This window comes from Passer domesticus, chromosome 1, assembly GCF_036417665.1.
Source record: "Passer domesticus isolate bPasDom1 chromosome 1, bPasDom1.hap1, whole genome shotgun sequence".
Taxonomy (NCBI): Eukaryota; Metazoa; Chordata; class Aves; order Passeriformes; family Passeridae; genus Passer; species Passer domesticus.
In genome coordinates this window covers 24,271,911-24,292,363 of record NC_087474.1, presented here as the reverse complement: position 1 = coordinate 24,292,363, position 20,453 = coordinate 24,271,911, and the positions used below count along the sequence as shown (strand labels likewise).

Below are 20,453 nucleotides of genomic sequence, written 5' to 3'. Positions count from 1 at the left end.
ATGAGCAATTTGGTGGTATCTCAGAGCATAAAACAATTGGCTGTGGATTTGTAATGAGCTGGTTATCTTATTTCCCTTTGCAAATCAAATTAAAGAAACAAACAGGGAAATGCCCTGTTTGAAGGATGGGTAGTTTTTTTTTCAGGGATGGCTAAGAGAAAAAGGAGATAAAAGGTGATATTAGCATTCTTACATTTAGTTCCTGTGACTGTAGACATTACAGATATTAACCTGTTTAATATGAATACTGTCTCACAAAATGCTGGTAATAAGAGCTAAACCGTGCTGTATTTCATTTCATTCCCGCTGATAGCATTTATCAGCAAAATCTGGATTTAAAACCCCCCAAAATATGCAATTTAAGCCTCATCATAACTGGACTGCTGAGGAGGAAAGTGAGGGGATTATCTGGAGCCTGGAAGCACAAATATAAGAGTGTATTGTCAGCATGGGCTATAGGCCTTTTAGCAAATGGTAGTGTAAGCTTCAGCTGACAGGCCTTTTCACAACTGACAGATGAAAATATGAAACTTAAATTCTTCATGACAGATAGCTGTGCTGAATGAAGAGGCCAATGGGACAGTGCTGGGCTGGGAGCGAGAGTGACAAAACAGGCCCAGTGTCTGCAGTGCAGGATGGCTCTTTGTAACTCACACACAATTCATTCCTCAAGTCTCTCCCATTTTGCCAAGCAAACTGTTATAGCAGACTGGGGTTTTTCCCCCCTCTCTTTTTCTTTCAGATCAACATCTTTTTTTAGTAGATGAATGCCAAGTCTTAAAAGACGGGGGTGGAAGATTAAATTTAATGTGCAGGCATGAAAGATGTTTCCTGGATGCTTCTCCATTGGACTTTTCCACCCAATCTAACACACTGCTATTGTAGGAAGCTTATTCACTGGTTTATGAATTGTGCTTAATCCTCAGTGTTGCAGAGCTTTGTCAAAATTTTTTTAAAATTGTATTTTGAAATCACTGCTCCTTTCTGTCAGCACCCCACCTCTCCAGCCTGCCTGCTCATATGGTTGCATTCCCAACCAGGATGCTCCTCGGTGCAGGATGGGACTTCTGGCATGAGATGGAGGTCCTGGGAGTAGAGTCCAGCCCTGCCCCCAGATGTGGTTTTGTAGCAGGAAAAGCACGGGGCAAGGTTCTGTGCAGTCAGAGGGGCTCTGTACACCTTTGCTTGCGGAGCCAGCCCCAGTCCTGCTGCTGAGCTCTCTCATGGCTCCACACTGGTGCAGCAGCTGCCCACAGGGAGGTCAGTCTCCTGTGGCCCCAGGAGACTCCTGAGGTGCAGCTGCCTCCTGCCAGCACCAGTTTACAAGCTAGTCACCTTCAAGCCATGCTCTGTCCAAGACCTGGCCTGTATGGTTGCCAGGCGGTTTCCTGGCAGGAAAGCTCTTCGGCTTGGTGTCCTGAAGGGCATCACATCAGATGATGGCAAAGGTCTCCTCTGGCCCTCAACTCTATGAAAAAGAAGAAAGCACCCAGGCAGGTTTTGTTGGTTTGTTTGCTTCTCCTTTGCAGAGGGAAGTGCCCAGCTATGGAGATGTTATAGTCTCCCCTGTGTTTTCAGCCTCATTACTGGGTAATAAAAAGGGGAGATAGAAGCCAAAAAAAAAAACCCAACACACAGTATGGCCTCTGGCCAATCCCAGAGTCATTACCTCCACAGAGTTCCCTCTGAAGTCAGTGGACTGTAGGATCCAATCCTTAGTATTTGTCTTCCTTTATACAATTTGTAATCATCAATACAAAAAAAATAGAAAGCCCTAAGGTAATATGTTAATTCTTACCAGATGTACTGTATGTATCCTTATATGCTAGAAGCCTGGCAGGACTGCAATGTCACAACAGACATTTACTGAAGTACCTGGGGAAATGTAACAAAAAGTGTTAGTAGAAAATGGTCTTTCAGCTAAATTACCTAATATATTTGCTAATGGTATCTGATTTAAAAGCCATAAAAATACTAAGTTAAAAGCACATTAGAAGATGTGGTATATTTATAAGTGTTTGTCACCTTGGCAACAAAAGAGAAATTCCAAATCTAACACTAGCTTTCATGGGCCAAGACCTTTGAAAATTGATAAATACCTACTCTTTATAGCAATGATCTTCTCTCAGTGAAGAAATACCCCACTGTAAAAGGAAGTTCTTCACTGCATAAGAATTTCTCATAGCTTTCACCTACGGTTTTGCCCTGTCTGCCCACTGTAATATAATTTATAAAGTCTTGACAATAAAAACAATATGTTTGTAAATATGGTAAAGCACTGATCCTTTTTGTACCCTTCTTGTAACTTTGAGCCCTAATTTCGTTTCTACAAACCTGGTTTCTTAACACCTTTGAGGTCTAACCTGGCCTGGGTCAGTTTGCAGATCTATAGCTCTGCTCTGATAGCTGTGACCGGGGCTCTTTTTCCTGCCTATGAATAGCTGTGCCACAACCACTAAACTATGCATGCCTTGATAAATGAAGTACCAGTTTCAGCTCTGCCTTCCCACATAATATATGGTCCCATAAAACTGCACTTTAAGACTAAAAGGAAAGCTATTTGCTCACTTGTAATGCAAATGCTTCCAGTATATTACTTCTGCATGCAACTGAGTAAAGATCTTATTATGTTAATTCTCAAAGCTCCACTGGTTTGCCCACTGATCATAGATGAAGATCACAGGGACAGATCTACACAAAGAATTAACAGTAACCAAAAAAATATTCGTGCTGTCCCATGGACCCCTTCAACACTGCAAAGCTCTGTTCTGTGTGATGGCAACAAGTTTCCCTGAGGAACAGGGACTCCAATTAACCATGAAAAAGAATGTCCCCAAAACTAAGCATTAGCCAGCACAATTGCCCTTTACCTGTATCTTCACATCTGATGGAACTGATTAAACAATTTGATCACAAAGAAAAAAAAAAAAAAAGCAAAAGCTGTTGTGTGTGGGTAATCTCTCAGCAGAGCTGAAACCCTATGGATTCAAAGCTCCAAAATGCCTTTAAAGATTAGAGAAGCCTTTAGAGAGCTTTAGGTAGCACTAGATTACATGCTGCTGAGCATCTCATATCCTCTTTTACTCATTTCATAGATGCTTTCATTTTTCTTCTACTGTTGATTCATGATGTTGACAACTGGCTAAATTGAATTGACAGCTGAATTGTCCATGATCTCAGGAGACACTGAGCCAAGCTGCATAGAAAACCTACATTTATTCTTCATTTGAATCAAGTATCTATGGGAGAAAGGAAATTATAAATATAAATTAAAAATTTGGAGAAGTTGCTGTGGAAAGAAGAACTTTTCATTTCAGAGTTGTTTAGGACATACCAGTATTAGTGTATAATTCTGCTGTCCTGAGTCTAAAGTTTGGGTTTTTTTAAATAGGAAATTTAGAGCTACATATTTCTAGTCTGATTTAGATTTCCCTGTGCAAGTGGTCAAGCCTAGTTAGTTAATTTTCATCATAAGCACACCTTGTTTTTGTTAAAATTAATGAGTACTGAGAGTGTAATCAGACTGGACCTCCAACCTTCCCAGTGTTTCAGTGGATTGAAGGCCAAGCTCACAGCTCTATCCATCTCTATCCATCTCTATCCATCCATCCAGTTGTGCCCCAACACCTCCTGAGCAAACATCTCCAGTGAACCATAGAACTGACCCTTGTGTTAGGGAAATTGCTTTTTAGCAAAATACATGCAATTTATATGGAGCTGATAAAGCTTCTATTGAGGCACTGGTTAATACATGTGGTTGGAGCTATTTTTCAAGTATTGATAATAGGGTGGAAAAAGGGTTTCAATTAACTGAGGTTGCAAGAATCATATGGATAGACATGTGCTCTTACACTCAAGTGCACAATTTTCACTGATTGATAAACCTAACACACCACTTGAGACTATATTCTAGTTACATCACTTCACCATTAAATTCTTCATTTACCCCCAAATGAATAGATTAACATTAAGTAAACTCTATTGAAAAATTGTACATTTCAGTGAAGCTTCAAGATAAATTTGTACCATAAAAGAAGATTACAATTTATCCTTTGAAAGTCATTATTTCAAATGCACAATTCAAGTTTTCTATTCAATAAATGTTTCAGATGCGCTTGTGCAATAAGTTTATGCAAATCTGCAAAAGACAAGCTACACCATGTATATAATATATATGTATATATGTGTATAACATAAAAATTATAACACCTGTTAATAAATTAATAATATAAGATTAATATTAAAAGGTTACTAAATTTTATTGTAAAGGAGATGACCCACATTATTTTAGCAAATCTATATTCATAGTTTTTGCTTGCTCTTATGTATGCTTCAAATAGATTGGATTTTTATTTTGTTTAAAATAAATAAGGTAGGTCATATGATTCTGGCTATACAGTCAGCATTTTATATGCTGAGAAGAAAAAGACTATATTCTAGGGACCTGAAAGTCATTGAAAAGCAGAGTAGATGGAATTACCTTAAGAGGTGTAAAATCAGTACTGTTAAAGGATTGTCAAGACTCTGGGCCAAATTTTGAGGAACATGGAGTTGTTCTTTGAAAACCAGGTGGCTAATACCCACATTTTAATACGTCAAAGAATCAGGACTTCAGTACACTAGGTTTGGCTGCCTGCAGAACTAAATACCAATTGCTACTTGCTTTGTGCTTTTAAGAGGAGATGGTTTTCCATTATACCCAAAAAGCAGCTGTCATGAGTCCTTGGTGAATATTTGGAGCCCCTTAGTGTCACTAACAGTATGAAAAGATATGATGTTTTAAAGAGTCTTGTATGGCCTAGGAATTCTAAATCTCTGACAGCATAGGGGACATCTGTCAACTTCTTTCTGTTTCTTTCAGCATTAAAAACATTTTTTTTCAATTCTCTGTTTAGGCTATGGTTTAAACTCTTACAACTGAAGAGCCAGGCATTTGGATGTATTTGGTTACACTGTGCCAATATACCACGCATGTGATAACAGGTTGGGATATATAATTCTAAATTTAGTTGTATTTTTGGGAATTGAGGAGCCATTGCTTCAGTAGCCTCTCAGATCAACATGTGATTGTTTAAATTTATTTTTCCTTGTGGCTTCCATACAGCCTGCGTAAACACTGAACATACAATTTCAAACCTTATTGTTTTTCTTTGGTTATACTTCAGACTACAGCCACCTCAAACCACTTCTGAGTGAAAACACAATGGCAAAAATGGACTTTTCCCTCTAGATGACAAGGCAATGAAATACAAAGAACAAAAATTTAATATTTTGAAGCACTGAAGTTTTATATGGCCCATGAATCATCTGCCATTAATGTGCAAGAACTTTTGTGAAGATAATGCCATAGTCAGGCAGAATGATGCAAGGGAGAGGATCTAAAAGTCCCAGCATTTCTGAAACTCTGTTTTTTAAATAGTTGTTGTTGTCTTAACTTTAAATATAATATCAGTTTCCTCAAATTCTGGAAATTGTTCTGCTGACCAAAGTTATGTATCTTACTGGTAAGCAAGAAGTATTGACTTAGAACATTGAGATATGTTCTGAATGGTTTTAATAAAATCTGAGTTAGTACAAAGTAAAAATAAATAAATAAATAAATAAATAAAATCTAGATTTGCAAGAACATGAAAACAAGATTAGAAAACAACCTTCCAGACCTCAAATATTTGACCTGAAGAAGAGCTTGGCATTGCCATCTCTTGGTGTTTCAGATTGTTCAAAATCAGGCCCAGAGCCTGAATAAGAATGTCACCACAAGACATTTTCATGATATTTGCAGATTTTCTTTACAATACCTCCAGCTTTTGATTGTGCTAAAGGCTTAAAAGCAAATCAGAGAAAAGACTCCCCTATTGTGTATTACAAAAGATACAAGCCAGAAACAGTAAAACTGAGAGTACTGTTTCCTAATGCACTCCTTCACATGACAATCAGTTTAGATATTTTTTCTTTCTCAGCCAACCTCAATAACCATGTACTCAAATCTAACTTTTTTGCTGTAATATACTGCTGTAGGTGATACTTCCTATTTTTAATTTACTTTGTATGTTAGAATAATAATAACCACACTGTGCTATCATATTAGCCTGCTTAATTGCATAGTTTATCTGTACAATAAGTACTGTACAAGTAAATATTTTAACTTATGTGTGCATATATAATGTAGGCAAAATGATTTTATCTACATAGTCTCAAAAAATAATTGGGTTTGTAGATTCATTTGACATATGCTCACTGCTTACTCTGATGCTGTTTTTGTAAGAATTCTAGGTGTCACTGATGCTACTGTGTTTTTGATGGGGCTAAGAATTATAGTTACAAAAGCTTTATGTGCTTTGGAAAGCAGAGTAGGACAATGAAGTGTGATTTCCAGGGTTTTCTTTAAAATATAATTCAGAATAAGTTCCTATCTAACAGAAAGAAACGAACTACCAGTTTTTCACAGTTGAACATACAGTGGCCCAGAGTAGGCTGGGCCAACTTCTGCACTCATGAGAGCTGGCTGGATGAGCTGAATTAACTTTAGGATTTGCCCAAATTGCTTCTTGTGACTTTGATTTGACCTACTGCATCAATTTCACTTGGTAATCTATGATAAAAAGAAGACTAAGATAAAAAGGTCTCAAGAGTGTCCTTGTTTAGAAAGAAATTAATTGATGCCTCTGCTAGCAGCACAGTGTTTCTTCATTTATTTCTGTGGAAGACCACTAGATGATTCACCAAAACCTCTATGTTTGCTGAAGAAGACATGACAAGTTATCAGGAGCTCTGAGGAAGAAGGTATCCTCTGTTTTGCAGGGTGGATGAGGAGGAGCTTTGGGGCTCTGTGGGTTTCTCCAAACCATGGGCACCACTGTCTGCTTTTCCAGCTGGGGTGGCCTTGCTGCCCCCCTGCCTGGGCAGCAGCTGGCAGCACAGGAGCTGGGGGGCCCAGCATGCTGGTCCTGCTCATGCATCACACTGGCCCTGCACTGCTGGCCCGTGTTGCATCTCCAGGAGCTACATCCAGGCCTTCAGGATGAAAACACGCCTTCGACACTTGACTTTCATTGACTGCATAAGTCTATATGATAAAATACACCCATCTTGTTTTCCTGACATATTTGCAATGAAGATGTTTCCACAAGCGTAGGAAGTAAACCAACTGCAGAACACTTCTTCACAGGCCATGGATGAGCCACACTGGGGCACTGGAGCAGTAAGAAGTGAGGAGAGTGGAGGCAAGAAGTGAATTGCAGGGGCAGAAACCAATATACCTCAATGCCAGTTGCCAGTCACCTCACTGAAGGGACCAGGAGGGACGGAAAGTGGGAACCAGCAGTGAAAACAAAGGGAGCTGAGGTGAGAAAGAAGGGAGAAGAGGTGTTTAACTGAAGGAGAGCCTGAAGAAAGGTAAGGAAAAGTAATTCTCTTAGTGTTTGTTCAATTGTATATGTCTTCTTTTGTATTCTCAGTACACCAATCAGCAATTAAAAGGCTGTGTTAATTTGCAATACATTAAATTAAGTGAAATTCTGCATTAAGGCTGTGCTGCCTGTGACACTGCAGAACAGCTGAATGACAGCTAGGGCTGGTGACAAGCAGGCCCCAGGGGCTGGAAGGGCAGCAAGTACACTCTTGCCTGCCAGCACAGCAAAGCCAACAGCAGCAGCACGCTCTGAGTGACACACACTGCTAGTGCCAGCTCCCACCACATGCACTCAGGAAGCTCCTGGGGGATTGCTGAGCTGTTAAGTGAGCTAAACAGATACATTTAGGGCTAAAAAAGCCCTGGAGGAATTTTGCCAGAGAAATGTGGCCAACAAGGATGACTGCTCTTACTTGAACTTGTAAGAGATTATTTCTACCTCCTGACCTTTCACATATAATTATGGGCAAGTCCTCCTAATATAGTCAGAGATGAGATAGGTCCTTTCAAATTATACTTCAGGGCTGATATTTAAACCCAGGTGCTCTGAATCTCCACCTTGAACAGCCCATTCATGTTCTTTTCTGAACCGAAAGTGCAGAGGGGCTGTCTGAGGAAGTCCCCTTAGGTGGTGTTGGCCTGAAGTTCAGTGGCCTGACTCTTGCTCTTGAAATAGTCTAGGTATCAGCAAGTCCCTTGCCTTGCTTGCCAGGATTGCTAATGAATAGCCCTTCTTACCTAACTGAACATATTATGCTTAATAATTGTTCCCAGGCTACAATATTTGATTTTATTTGGGTTGAACTTCATCCTGGCCCCACCTTAGATATATAAAGGTAGAAGCATATTTGAGGTGGGAAAAAAAAGGCCTGCTCTGTTCACCTGATTCCAACAGATCATGGAACATATGCAGTGCTGCATACTAACCTCTCCTCTTGAGGCTACCACAGTCTACTATTCTCAGGGCAGCCATGGCAGAATAAATGAAGTCAGTTGTGCAGTAACATGAAAAAGACACTGGAGCACAAAACACAGTTATCTCAGTGTATGATAGGAATTCAGTCCCTTAAGCATAGGCAACTGATGCTATTATGGAAGCCCTGGGGTATTTTGCCCCATCTCCAGCTGCAGCTGGGGAGGGACAGGGTCTCCCAGGATACATCAGGTGGCCCTGTGTTTTAGGGCATCTCAATTGACCTTAGAAATGTTTGTTTAGGCAACTGAATTCTACCCAGGCAATCCTGATACTTGCAAGGAAATTCAAGTTATGGCGAAAGGTACCTAGAAATTAATTACATTGTGTTACCCCTTTTACATTCAAAACTTCCTTACAATTTGCATCAAGGTTCTGCAATAAACATTCTGCTGATACAGTTACATGGAATATACAGTTATTCCAGGGCTACTTGGCTTTGCAAAATCTGGTTTTGGATGTATCTGGTACTCTTCCAGGGTGTACAGCTGAGAGGCCAAAAACCAAGTGACCAGAAAACAAAAGGGGAGCAATATTTAGGAAGTTTCCTGCATCCTATACAGAGGAAGAGTCAAAGGAAAATAATGGTGAAAATTTGTAATGATGGACTGAGAGGAGAAGAAAGATGATACCAGAAATGGTAAACAAAGGCAGGAAATAGCCTGCTGGTGGTGTTAGTTCTTGATTAGGAGCCCGTAAAGTTTTGGCTAGAGGGCTAAACCCAAGGAGACATTTTGTCAGCCCCAATGTGGAGAGAAAACAGAAAGACAATAGAACAATTAGACAGAGGAAGAGAGCAGAAGGGAACAAACATATTGCCCCTATTACAATGACACACAGCTAGAGCTTTGCAGCAATACTGCCCAGCTGCCTTTAGACTGAGTGAAAATGAGAAAATAAATCAAACCCTCTTTTGACTGTCAAGGGCAAAGAGAGAACTGTTTCCATTTCAGCCACTGGTAACCTGATAGCTTGCCACAGCATATTTCACATAAGGAAGTCTGTAAAGCAACATCTAAGTGTTCCTTGTGATTAATATTCCTTATGATCTGCAGCCACCTAATCGCATCCTGACCCCAGCCAGGGTCAGCTCTGAGAACGGATGGGCTGTGGGAGCAGGGTGGGCTACCAGGAGGTGCTGGTGAATGATGGAGCATATGGAGAGAAAAAGAGGACCTCTGCAGACATGAATAAATAAATAGTGGCAAACCAAAGGCACTGACCTCAGGAATAATGCCATGGGTCCAGAGCTGTGCAGAGCTATTGAAAGAAGCAGGACAATCTGTTCCTCACTTCCAGATGCACTGAACGTAGGATATGCTTTTTTCTTTCAATTTAATAAAAAAAAACTACAGCATGAAATGCAGCACTATCCAGAGACACACAAAACTATCTCGGAAGGATTCCTGGGATGCATTAATCAATGCTTGGACTGCCCAATTCACTACAGGACAGATATGCTGCACTGCACAGCAATTCACACATTTCGAATGGTAGCAATGCTAATAAGCTTTCCTGTGTGGTGTGTTTTTTTTTTTTTTTCTTTTTCCCACCAGGAATTAGGTGCACTCCTGGATATCTAACAGCCTGGACCATAAGACAGTCCCTCTCCCACCCAGATAAGCTTTGCAGGCACCACTGATCTCAGACAGATGTGTCTGGGCTGGTGGGCCATTAGATGTAGATCTCTGCCCAGATTTCACATGATATTGATCCACAGCTGGATCAAATAGATACAATGCCAATTTCCTTTGCAGCACAGGGTTTTTCTGAACAGGCACTCTTTGGTAGCCATGCAGGCCTCCAGAACAACAGTTTACACAATATAACTAAAATGTTTGATATGGCTTTGAGATTTTTTTCAACAGGACACCTTTGACTGCTTATAAGCAAATTAATTTCTGATCTATTCTATTGTCTCTTTTTAATCTTATCCTCAAAATATGCTTTCAGACAACAAAGCATCCAAATCAAAGAAAATGGGCCCAGGCATTGAAATGACTAATAGACCACCTAAAAAAATCCGGAAATCTTAATGAGTATACTACGCACACTTTTTATTTCACCTTGAAGGGGAAAAAAACGGCTTTAATTCTGAAAAGAGGATTTATTTCAATTTTTCATTTATGCAAATTACACTCTGAATAAATAAATCTACATAATCCACCTCCCTGCTAGACAACTTGCAGCAACATTTGCCAAGAGAAAGACAGGCTTTTCTGATACTAATGCATAAAACATGCTGAACAAAAAAATTAAAACAAATCATATTGTGTAAATAGATGATGTGCAACTCTAGAAAGAATAATAGAGGCACTGATGAATTACTCAGGATTGTCTTATTCAATTATTTTTAACATGTTACCAGTTAAGAGTATACTCTTAAACATTCTTAACATTAAGTAAAGATTTTAATAGAGACAGTCATATCCCAAACCACTGAAATCTATAGGAATTTTTCCCTTTAATTTCCATGCAACAGGCATGTAGACCTCTCTGCTGAAGCACCCAATACTGTCAGGCTGTTCTTCTTGGAAAACAACCTATTCAGCATGGAGCTGATGTGCTGTGAAGGGGCTGCAGCTCCAAGAAATCAGATCTCTTGTACTATTTTGGGAATGTAGGCAGTGCCTTCCCTAATTTGATCAAAACCTAATCCTTGATCCTTGTGTCCTGTGTCCATGTGAAATACAGGCTTGGTGACTGTAAAGGTTGCTGACCGTCTTGGGACTGCCACAGGGGAAGGATCAAACAAAAATCACTGGTGTTATGTTCTCTGGAGGTATCCATGGCCTTTCCCCACTCTGACTGCATAGGGTAGATACTGAAATGCAACTCTTATTCTTTATGGTCCATCCAGAAACTATGAAACTCTGATCATACCTGGAGCTTCGACATCTTCCTGCAAATTTTCCACACTCAAAAACTTGTTCTGGACAGCTGAATCCTGATGCTATTTTCCCTAAAGAATTAAAACTATTCCATGGGGCGGGATCCCCCAAAAGACTTGAGTATTATAAACTGGATCTCCACATTTTTACATGCTGTGATGCCTTGTAGAATTTGAAGATATCTTTTCTCAGTGTAGAAATGCGAGTTTCTCACATGCTTCCTGGGGGCAATGAGGTGTGTGATACACAAAGCTTACAAACTGGGAGCTACATAAGGCCAGGAAGAAACCTTAAGAAAATGTGATTTTGTCCTGTGACTCTGCTAAGAAATCCCAGACACAAGATTGGCACTAAAACCAGTGTTTTATACCAGCTATCTGCAGGAGAGTAAGTTCTTTCTACTTGCTACTGTATAGTCTGGCTGTTAGGAACACACAGCTAGGATTGGTATGTCATACCCATCCACCACCTGCCAGGCCATTCTCCTTCGTAGGCTACTGCAGACTGAGTTGCTCAGTCAGCTGAGCTCAGTCAGCTATCTGCTCTTGCACACTGAGTTGTCTGCTTGTCAAATCTGCTCCACCATGAGTGAAAATACCCGATTATACTTGGGAGGAGTTTGATCCCCAATCAACCAGCAAACAGCCTGTTGGTTGTGACACTTGGCATTCACACCAGCTCAAATCCAGCTAGGACACAGTGGAAATCTGAAGGTAAGCCTCGTTGCTTTGCCGTCTGGGAATCTGTTCCTGCAAGGTCTGGCTGGTGTGGAGAATGCTTCACAGATCAGGTCCTTCAGGAAAAAGAGGATGGGCTTACCTTGATGAGAGAAACACAGCATGGCAGGTATCTATGCCCTTGGAGACCCTCCTAGCACAGAGTTAAAGGGTTTGGGGAATTACAGTGAGGGCTGCATTCATACATTCACCTCCTAAAAAGGCTGGACAAGCCAGGGAAATTCCAGGCTTACAGAACCTGGGGTAATGGGTTTAAACCAATGGATTTAGAGTTTTTATTTTTGAAATAATGATCTGACAACAATCTTACAGTAAAATAGGTGAAACAAGAACCAAGCTCCTTATTTAATGACAGAAATCCAGAAACCACACATTTAAAAGAACCATCAAAAAATTGAGATTTATAATGAAAGGAGAAGAATTTGACACTAAAGATTTTTGTGGCAACAGAAGATTAAGTTTGCCTAACTGGTGATACAGGAATACTCAGTTCCACAGGTAAGAAATTCATAGGAGGCCTCAAATCTGGGACTGGTTCTGGTCAGACTCTACATCAGTAAGACACTGCTCCAGGAGTCCTTGATTTTCCTTGTCTCACTGTGGAGTGGCTGGCCATTTTCTCTTGGGAAATACAGATTCTTCTTTTCATGGGCCCTTCCTAACCAGCAGCTTGGCACAGAAGGAAGAGAAAGAAGAGGTGGAAAGGACTCTTGCATCTTTTCTCTACAGCAGATATGCAGGGAAAGCCTATGAAACAAGTTCAGGCTGCTTCCTGCTTCAGGGATACCTGAAGCTACTTGTCCATAGGAGTTTCCAAGTTACATTCTTTCTTGGATAATCTAGGTGCAACTGAGTATCTTGTTATTCCCAGGTGTAATCCAGACTTCATACTTCAGTCAAGTTCTAGGTTAGGCAAAAACTGGAGGGTTTGAATATGAGCCTTAGTAACTGAATGATCATGGATCAGTGCAAGCTTTTGATATCCACCCTATCCACTTTATGACTTTATCTTGTACTCTCTTAGAGCAATATATCTATTATTCCAAAATGCATGGTTTGCTGAAAATCCCAGCTAAATTACAACTAGATTCCACATACTGATTTATTAAACCAGAGTCTTCATAATTTCACAGACATCACTGTCAGTCAGTCCTTCTGTCACAAAAAAATGAAACGTGACCATTTGATCAGTCCTTTCACCTGGCAGAAGGGCTCATTTCCCACCTCGCCTTACCTGTGGCTGCATGCCAGAACACGCTTATGCTGGCTTGGAACTCCATGATATATGAATTCCCACACCAGCCTATTGTTGTTTCCCTGACTTTAAATCTAGGATACAGTACAACCCAGCTGCACAAGTCATTGCCTTGTGAATCAGCTCCTCGCAGAGCAAGGGAAAACATCCCAGCCCCTCCACCAAAGTGGCAGCATTGTTACAAGGTGATTGCTGGGAGAGAAGCCACTGGTGCTGCCATGCACACCGACTTGTTCAGGCTAGTAAGTGCTGAACTTTGCCTTTGTTGAAATCATCAACAGAATCTAGATTTTAGTGAAATGAATACACTTTGGAATAATAAAAATCTGTAGCGTTACTTTTCATGTAACAGCCTCTTAGTGAATAGCTTAGTCAAATGCTCTCTTTCAAGCTGCTCGTTTGTTTCTCTGATGTGCTGGACAAGGAATTTAGAACATAGCAAATTAGTTCTAAGTTTCCAAGGAATCACAGAACCAGTGAGGTCAGAAAAGACTTCTGGGATCATCGAGTCCAACCTATGGCCAAACACCACCTTGCAAACCAGAGCACGGACTGAGAGCCACGGCCAGGCTTTCCTCAAACACCTCCAGGCAGGCAATCCCTTCGGACATCTCATCATCCTTCTGTGAATGAGCCCTCCTAATGTGCAACCTAAACCTCCCCTGGCCTCTTGAAACACTACATTTAAAAATCGGAAGGGAAAAAACTCCAACACCATGACATGGAGGTTAAGGACTGAAGGCTGACTCGAAGGTTTTGCCTGCTTACAAACAGTAATGAACGAATGTAGAGAACAGAGGCGCTCAGTAGCGGCAGCGGCCTGTGCAGTTTGTTCTGGCGTTGCAGGGAAGGAGCTGGTTCTCCCCACAGCCCGGCACAGAGCAATAGCAGCAATAGCAGCAATAGCAGCACCAGCAGCTCCCGCGGGCTCCCTCACTCCCGGCTCGGGCCGCGCCGGGCCCGCAGCGGCGGGCGGGGCGGTGGCGCGCGGTCCGCAGGGCGCAGGCGCGGGCCGGGGCCGGGCCCGGCAGCGGCGCAGGCGCGGCGGGGCCGCGGGATCCCAGCAGGCGCGGGGCGGCGGGCGCGGAGCGGGCCCAGCATGTCGGAGAAAAAGCAGCCGGTGGACCTGGGGCTCCTGGAGGAGGACGACGAGTTTGAGGAGTTCCCGGCTGAAGGTGCCGGGCGGGGGCGGCACGGGACGGGACGGGACGCCCGGACGCGACAGGCCGCGGCCTGCGGGCGGGAGAATCGCGGCCTGGGCCGGCCGGGGCGGGCGGTGGGGCCGGGGCGCCGGGTGCCGCAGGGTCCCCGCGGCTTTCCGCGGGGCAGCGCCGTGCTGCCGCTCCGCAGGGCCCGGCCGAGCCCCGCGGGAGCTTCCCCGGGCCCCGCGGGTGCGGGCCCAGCCCGGCCGGGCAGCGGCTGCAGCGCCTCGGAGCGAGCGCGGTGCTGTGCCCGTGCCCGGCTCGGCGGCGGTGTCACGGCGCGGGGCACATCGCGCTGGAAGTGCTGTGTCATTGTGCGAGAGGGCTGGGAACACGTGCGGGAGAAGTTGACTGCTTTTTGAGACTGGAGATGAGAATCGCAAGGCAGAGGAGGGACGAGGGCCGGAAACTTGAGCGTAAGGTGGAAAAATGTGTGAAAATGAAATACTGCGCTCTGTGGTTACTCTTTACGTATTGAAGCACAGATATGTATATGCTGTTTTGCTTTTCGTAGGTACAGATATACTTAATAAGGAAATTAAATTCAATAAAATAACTCAGTGTCCTAGAGGTAGTCTTGGAAATATCCCTATTAGGGCATGTTTACTTTTTATGTCCTTAATTCTGTCTCAAGCTGTGGATTATGAGAAATTATATATATCAGGATTTTACATATATGAGAAATTATATATATCAGTAACATCAGGATTTTTTTTCTCTAATGTCCTTATTGTGTATGGTTTTTCTGTGGCCTTACAAGCCTTAGTGTTCTGAGCCCTTTAGTTCTGCTAAAGTTAATGTTTTTTGCAGGTACTGATAAAGTTCATGACCTAGTTAGGATGTTAGCTAAAATAAATTTACAAGACCCTACTTTCTTTTGCAGAAGTGTTTCCTAAAAAGAAAAAAAAAATAATGTAAATTAAATACTCACAGTAGGGGAAGTCTCTGAAGCTTCTGGGCCTTGGATTGGGCAGAGCCCTGACTTGCTGTTACAGAAGGTGAAATTAGTTTTGCTTGACTCCATCTGTAATGCTGAAGCAAAGTACTGTGCAGGCTTTCTGGGTGGAACAGATACTAAAAAGTGACCATCGTCAGGCTTCTAGATGTTCTTTCTTGCAGAAAATAAAAACCTCTAAAAGGGTCCCTTTGCATCCTCAAGTGAGGTTATAGTTTTGAGATGCTGAGTGTTCAGACCACTTTGTCTGTTATCTCCAGTATTTAGGAAAGAGCTGTGATAACTGGGCTCAAACCCATTCCAAATTGTTGTTCTTTCAAATTAAAACACCACTTTCTAGCAATAGAAGAACTTTGTGTTCTATTACCCAGTTTTTATTTCCAAAGGAAATTAGATAATGCAAGTCTGTGTTAAGGGATGAAAACACGGACCTTTGGGGTTTATTCCAACCTAAAAATTTACTTAAACAATGTATGAAATCAAGTTATGTATCAAAACCAGACATGTCCAATTTTTATAGGATACTTTGAAGTATAGCATAAGTATACTGTGGTAGATGAAAATGCATGTAAATGAGTCACTTAAGAATCTTTTGTACAGTGCATTTCAGAATATAGTGTGAAGTGATAGAGCAGGGGATAAAGAACCCTAAAATCCTAAAAATTATTTTTTGTTTCCCAAGTACAAAATAAAACAATCAGTGATCAGCATATAAAAGTATATTTTTAAGGAGTTCAGCCATGACATGTTTGTAATTATGGTGTATATTAGTAATACTTAATGGTAGTGGACTCTTAAGTCATCTTAATACTTTAAATCCCAGGTAATGCTCTACCTTTTTTTACTTTTGTTTAGTCACAGGCAAATAATGTAACAGGGAGTAATAACTGTATTGTACAATTCTGGGGTAATAGTTTCAATATACAGATGCTGCAGAACCTTGTCCTCCAGGGATGAGAATGTAATTTAGGCTTTACTTTCACTCTCCTCCCCACCCCAGCAAGGAAGCTGAGCTGTGCCTTTCTGACTCCTCTTTACTCAGAGTGATTTAGAGCATCTTTTTGCAATCTGCCCTGCTGATCTTCTGTGACTGAAGCTGCTGTTTGTTGTGCTGGATATGAGTTACTGGGAGACTTTTCTTTTCAAGTTTGTAGTTTTGTCTGAGCTACTTAGATGTTGCTAGGTAGAAAAGTTTGACTTTGTGTTAATTTTAAGGTTTTGGTTTTTTTTCTCTCTTCAAAATTCAGTTAATCAGTAAAGTTGTTTCTTTTTTGAAAAATAAAATCAATGGAATATAAACTGGCAAGGGCAAAGCTTATTGCAGGTGGTTCTAAAGGATAAGCCCTTCCCTTTTGAGGAACTAGCAATACAGCTAAATCCAAATAATGCATTTTTATAGACAACATTTTTTCTTCACCTTCCCAGATTTTTCTTTTGCTCTCACAGCACAGTTTCTATGCTCCTTCATCTTTTCCCATTATATAATTTATTTGAGTAGGAAACTTAATTGTAATGCCTTCCACACGTGTGTCTTTAATCAGTGACAAATGGATTTTCCTGTCCTGGTGAATCTCAAATATTAATTTTGTTGCCTGTCAGTGTTAGAAAAAGGAGGGGAAAATGCAAAGACCAGGCTTCATTCTTGGAAAGTTAGCTGTTCACAGTGAATTAGTTTTTGATGTTTACCCCACTAATTTTCTCCCCTGCTCCCCCCATACCTCCATCAGTGTTTAATGTTACTTTAGACCTCAAAGTTTTCTCTGCACGAGCAGCAGATGGCTTACTAGAACTAAAGGGGAATAACAGTATTGCAAAGTAATAGACTTTGAGAAATAAAAAGTTGCAAGTCAAAATTAGGGAGCTTCTTTTCTTTTGACATTTGAAAAACTGTGTCTCTTTCAGTAGGAATAGACTGAGAAACTAAAAAAAATCAAGCTAATGTTTTCATATTGATTCTAAGCCTTTAATTTTCATTATTTTTCTGAACTATTTTGTTTCATTATTAGAAAAAAATTAAAATCAAAGATTAAGTGTGTGATGAGTAATTTGTCAAGGGTGATGTGCCAGATTACTTTATTATAGGAAAAATATAATTAATGTTAGTAAATAGACATAAAGTGTTTCCCTACAAAGGGAAGACAGCTTCTGCTGTCTCGGGAACCCAGAAATAGTTGATTAGAGGTATCTAGTGCTGTTTGCAGATGCTTGTCTCAATTTGCCTTCGCTTTTGCATGACAGATAGTTTTTTGTCATTTGTCCATAGGCTGACTGCATCTGATTTGAGGGAACAGAGAATGTGTCTGTGTTTTGGCTAAAGCATCTGATGCATATTTACTTTTTTAATCTGGAAAAGGTGTTTAAATACAAATCTGGAAGGATGATGCTACAGTTTATCCATAAGTATGCAAAATATCTCTTAGGAATGTTTAATCTTGCAAGCCACGATGTGTGTGTAATGATTTTTTCCACCAAGTTTGGTTTTTGTTGTAATTACAGAAATTTTGAGATGTGTTATAGATCTTGGTGTCTCATAAACACTTGAATGTGTTCCAGACTTCTCTGTTAAATTTACCAGAAGTCTGCCTTTCCCCCTGGCTGAGCTAATTGGTCAGTAAGACATGCTACCAAAGCAGTGCAGGACACAATGTTTAGACCTGCTTTTCTGTCTTTAGATTGGACTGGTTTAGATGAAGATGAAGATGCACATGTCTGGGAAGACAACTGGGATGATGACAATGTAGAAGATGATTTCTCCAATCAGTTAAGGTAATTTTATTTAAACTTCCTGTTCTAGAAGACAGGTTAGATATTTTAAATGGAGTTGAATTAGTTAATATCTAAAAGTTTGAAATCTGCTTATTTTGAAGAAATAAAGATCTGAAATGGAAATAAATGAAAGCTCTACTTTTTGCTTTTCTGTTTAAAGCCTTTTAGACCCAGACTTAGGGATTACAAGACTCTGAAGTACTGATCAGCATTTCATCTTTTAATAATTCTACTGAAAATGCCTTAGGACATTGTGGTGACAGAATTTTGCTCTGTTACGCAAACACTGCAAAGATCATGGAACATTGAGATATAGTTGACACTGTCAATTTAACATGAGTGAATCCTTTTCTAATGACTTTTGTATGTGTGTGTGTGAAAGTTCTGAATTGTACTGCCAAGATTAATGGCAAGGCATCCAAGATGATCCCTTTGTGCTATGTGGTGTGCAAAGTATGCTGCAGTTTTTATGTCTGTACTTTAAAACAGCACTGCTGTTCTTTGTCCAAATGGCAAATTTTCTGGAGATTAGTGATCTGTATTAACATTAATGTTCTTTCCTATGTGATGAACATACTGTTTATGAGCAACAACAGCAAAGTAATTGTTAATTACATACTTTAAAAAAAGTGATAGCAATTTGTGTACCTCTAAACCAGTTGCTTAATCCTCTTTGTCACTTGTAGTTTCAGTAATCCTTTACTGACGCATAATTATAACTTAAATTGTTTCAAGCATTCAGAACAAAGCCAGATTTTATAAATAATCCCTCAGTGTCTTTCATGAGGAGCAAACTGTCTGTAGTACAGCCTGCTTAAACAGTTCCTGCGTTGATCTCCCTTGTACTCCAGGGAAAGGAATTATTTTTGTGTCTTCTGCACAAAAAAATGTTGGCATAGTTATTTCATATATGGTTCAAAGGCAGTTAAATGGTAATATTGGAAAACATGTAATGAAACAGACTTTCAAGAAATAGTATAATTGTTGATAGACACAGTTGATCTAAACAAACTTTGTGTAACTGGCCTTGGTTGCAGCCTGTGGTATTGGTGACTGTGTAGTGGTTTGCAGTGGTGCCTGGCTGTAGCGTTTCTTCCATCTCTAGAAAGCAAATGCTGCAGTCCTCCACTTTTAAAGTCTTACTACTAAATGTGCAGACTAACCCAAAATATTTTTAGAGTTTTGTATGTACTTCTGCATCTAGACACACATGTGCTAGGATAAAATGGGATAAAACAGAATGCATCCTGGCTGATGTTCAGAGGCAGGTGAGAGGCAAAGTGGTGGCGGGGCAGGAGCGATAACAGTTGTAGTTCCTGACTTGCTGTCCTGGCCACAGCTAATGATAACAAAGCAATTGTTTCCCTCAGAATTGTTCATTGCAAGGTGTATTGCAGCAAGACATAAATAAAAATTCCAGACTGCACTATTCTAAAAGCAAAAAAAAGCTTACAATTGTTTTGGAAACACATGCAGTTAAGTCAAATAAAATAGTGAGCTTGCTTGAGTTAAGGAAATGTTGAGAATAATGTATAAGATAATGTTTTGGTTATTCTAATGAATTTGGAGATGCTGCAGGTGCATAGGTGCTACTTCATGCCATATGGTGAGTCAGAGGGCAGTAACTGTGATTAAAACAAATACTTGAATTTTTCACTGAGAAGTCACTTATAGTGATTTAAGATAAAAAAATGGAGTTTAAGAATTACCAAGTTAGTAAGGTTAAGGTAATTGGTATGAATAAAAAAGTAGTATGACATTGCTATTTAAAATGGTTGCATATTGTGTAGTCTATTTAATTTTTTTAAAAACACATCTAACAGTATTGTGTATGTGTTTCAATATATCTGTCTCTCTTCTATACAGAGCTGAATTAGAAAAACATGGATACAAGATGGAAACGTCATAGCTTTTGCAGAATATGGAGTGGTTTAACACTGAACTGTGGATAGACTTTATTGAGAAAAGAAGATGGAAAATGAGAAAACACACTTAGTTCATTATCTGCTTGGATTTATTATTGTTTTGTATAAAAAATAAAGTTTTTAATCTTAGCCTGGTCATACATTTAGCCTCTACTCACCTGGTACGTTGTATTTTGGTTCTGAAGTGTCTTGTGTGGCGGAATTCACGGACCTGCCTGGAATGCCACTGGTGGTCTGTCAGTAGCTGATGCTCTTGCACTGGCTGCTGTCCTGGGGGGCTAAACATGTGTAACCAGAATGAAGACTAATGAATATTGCTGTCACAGGAAATAAAATAC

At 40.5% G+C, this 20,453-nt stretch overlaps 2 long non-coding RNA genes across 2 annotated transcripts in view; one reads left to right on the top strand and one right to left on the bottom strand.

Moving 5' to 3' along the window:
* LOC135294905 (uncharacterized) overlaps positions 1-3,302 on the bottom strand; it is a 30,340-nt gene extending 27,038 nt beyond the window's left edge. The window contains exons 1-3 of the long non-coding RNA XR_010356893.1: positions 2,871-3,302; positions 1,799-1,875; positions 1,336-1,468 (exon numbers count right to left, since the gene is read on the bottom strand). This is a non-coding gene — a long non-coding RNA (uncharacterized LOC135294905). The remainder of the gene's footprint in view (positions 1-1,335; positions 1,469-1,798; positions 1,876-2,870) is intronic.
* An 11,157-nt stretch (positions 3,303-14,459) lies between these two features.
* On the top strand, positions 14,460-20,151 carry LOC135294894 (uncharacterized). The gene is made up of 3 exons (XR_010356879.1): positions 14,460-14,890; positions 18,097-18,190; positions 20,057-20,151. It is a non-coding gene; the product is annotated as an uncharacterized LOC135294894 (long non-coding RNA).
* Positions 20,152-20,453: the final 302 nt, after the last annotated feature.